The sequence below is a fragment of the Mercenaria mercenaria genome, chromosome 5 (genome assembly GCF_021730395.1).
Source record: "Mercenaria mercenaria strain notata chromosome 5, MADL_Memer_1, whole genome shotgun sequence".
Lineage (NCBI taxonomy): Eukaryota > Metazoa > Mollusca > Bivalvia > Venerida > Veneridae > Mercenaria > Mercenaria mercenaria.
This window is the reverse complement of record NC_069365.1, coordinates 16,054,081-16,057,186: the sequence shown is the minus strand read 5'-3', so window position 1 is coordinate 16,057,186 and position 3,106 is coordinate 16,054,081. Positions and strand designations below refer to the sequence as shown.

At 37.9% G+C, this 3,106-nt stretch overlaps 1 long non-coding RNA gene across 1 annotated transcript; it reads left to right on the top strand.

The window, feature by feature from the left end:
* The first annotated feature begins 282 nt into the window (after positions 1 to 282).
* On the top strand, positions 283 to 2,138 carry LOC128557444 (uncharacterized). The gene is made up of 2 exons (XR_008371159.1): positions 283 to 372; positions 997 to 2,138. It is a non-coding gene; the product is annotated as an uncharacterized LOC128557444 (long non-coding RNA).
* The last annotated feature ends 968 nt before the right edge of the window (positions 2,139 to 3,106 follow it).

The window sequence follows — 3,106 nt, the reverse complement described above, 5'->3', positions numbered from 1 at the left end:
AGTGAAGGTGTATTCAGAAAAATCCCAGACGTGACCGAGGCGCATGAAAATATGCCGTGAAAAAAAATAGTTCAAAACGTATTATAAAGATTTCTCTAATTTAGCCATAATACATAATGCACTCGTCAGTAATAAAACAGCATATGATCTGATCATTTTTGTAGTTGTATATAGATATCTAGACCTACATGCGATTCTTTCTATAATTCTACCTGTCCCGACTTCCACGTAGTGATTCGAATGGCAAGGGAAATCACTGTAAATAATCTATAAGTAATATGATAAACAGTGTGGGGAATCACGTGACCCAAAATGGTACGGAACACGGAAATCAACATGGCGGATATTTGACTTTTTTACCAATTTTCGAAGGTTAGTATAAACTACAGCATCTATTTCGCTCGTATTATAGCGCAGTCTATGCGCATTTTAATGCTCTTTCCAGCGATGTATGTGTCTTGTCTACGTTCTCTCTAGTTTCTGAGTTACCTTCGAGGTTTTGACCGAAGCGAGGATAATTTTCTTTAAAAACACAATGGTACGATACACGTAATTACTCTTTGCACACAAAAATCTATGTAATTTGCAGCTTTTCGAACTTGTTTCAATCTGTAACTGTTAGATCTTTATCATAGAGTAACTATGCACAGTGTTTGTTTATGATTTTTCGCGAATTCTTGCGAAAAATCGACAAACTATTGAAATGGTACGCGACACTTGCTATGATACGCAACACGTACCAACTGTTGGCAGTCTGATACGCAACACGTGCGTGTGTCACCAACGGCGATTTAACTTCAAAATTGCGTCATAATTAATTTATTAACTATTTGAAACCTGGTTTTCAGTTTTTAAGATCGTTCGGAAACAGTGCAATTATTATTTATGTTTAAAGAGGTCAGCACGCTAAGACTTTCATGTTTCAAAATTACATAAAATATTTATTTTATTTCAGAATGGCGCAGTTTTCTAATCTTGTATAATTTTCTTTTACAGAAATGGCCAAACCTAAGAAGAAACCTGGTCTGACACTTGGGAAAAGAAGTGGATAAAGAAGCAAAACAAGAATGTCAATATTAAAGTAACTTTCCAATTGCCGCAATCCGTCAAGAAATCACCAGCGAGAAAACAAGCAAAAAGGCTGCTTACGCCATCTAAATCCACTCTGTACAACGTATCTCCAGCAAATAAAAAATAAAGTGAATTTGGGCACCTGTCGTTTCCAAAAAAACATCAGTTTACAATAACTCCCAGTAAGTCTTCAATACCACTTTTTGGATATGTAGAGGAAAACAATGATACCAGAGACGATGTAGAACACTTCTTAAACACTGAATTACTGTGTGGAGAAATGTGAAGAAATGACATGTTCGATACTGCAAGCAGAATGAGACTTCCTGTGAGAAGAAAACAGGGAACTGTTAGTACATCAAGGAACGCAGATTAGAAAGGAGCTCTGTGTATAAGGTGGGAGAAGGCTAGAACGAATGAATCTAAAATGCTACCGATGAAGAGGATGGGACTGGACTGAGAAGTGCATATGAACGAGAAAAAAAAAGTTACGATATTATTATTATTATAGATCTACCAGATTTATGTAGCGCCCTTTTCATGATCAAGTTCACGTTCAAAGGCGCTTTACATAGTTCAAATGCAGCCACACAGGGCGCATAATTCATTGATCGCGGCCGATGCCGCGATCATATTGAATAGGACAAGTATTTGCACGATGGGGAAAATATTTCATGATGGACCTGTCAATTCTTTACTTATGGGTGAAACAGGTCTCATAAGCGTAAATACGACTTCTACTGATTATAAAACATACCGTACGATTTGTTGTGAATCAACTGTTGTTGTACTTTTAGTAGTTCAACCGCCACCCTTGTTTAAGAGCAACATTTAAAAAACACGTTTTTTTTCATCCTCAAGTAATAAGTAAGTAGACTCGCCCAGTTTAATCAATCTAGACGCATAATCTACATAGAGCGCTTACTTCACCCGATTTACATTCGGAACATTTTCACGCGTTTCGGGCTTTATCGTATGTTAAACATGGGATTTTTGAACCGTCCAAAGATGTTGGAAATGTTTGTCTCATTGTTTATTTTTTTTTAATAAAAATGTTACTGCTTTAATTGTCTACCACTTTTTTCCCACCCTTGCCTGAAAAAACAGTAATGAGTTTGTACACTGTTCAGACAATTGTGCTCTGTTGAAATTTAACCAAACACAAGTTTACCTGCATAAACAGAAAGTATGATATGTCACCATGCGCGGATCCAGATGGGGGGGGGGGGGGGGGGGGGGGGACCGGGGGTCCGGACCCCCTCTGGAAAATCTTTAAAAAAGGAAAGAAGACAAGAAGGAAAGAAAATGTTTTTCGAAAAAGGCAACATTAGGACTGCATGTAAAGTATATGCGGCTGCTGCTACATACGACCCCGACATAATTCATATTTTTTATCTAAAAGAAACTAAGAATTTTACCTTCAAGAAGCTTGATTTTATCATTTTCGCAAATTTAACAGGTTAGTCCATAAAACTGTCCCAGAATGCAAAAAATGAAGTGCCAAATTGCAAAATTTCCCCTATGAGAAAATTGGCTGTGTCCGTGCATGGTCACTATACCTGTCCAGTACTGGACATTATGGTAAACGCTTCATTCCTGCACAAATGACAATTTCGCAACTTCTGTCCGGTTTGTACAAATTTCTGGCCGCGATAAACCATTTGACTTGTCCTCGACTAGTACAGACACAGAGCGATCTGACCAGAGGGACAGAGTGAGACAAAGCCCCCACGACAGAGAGATCAGAAATCAGATACAGGCTTGTCCGGCTAACTTAGCCTAGCTCGTTGCGAATAGACAGCTTGGTTCTTTAACGTGCCCAGTGTATAGCATTGATACGCGCAAGGATTGCCTGGGTTCCTGACCAGTACACCTCTAGTTATCAGTACCGAAAATAAAAGGAAGATGATACAAATACAATTGGAGAAAAAAAATATTTGAGTACTTTATGTGAAAAGGAATGTGATATAAATTTACACTAAATGAGACGAGGAATTTAATACAAATACGGGAAGTGAAATAGATACTGAGTGAA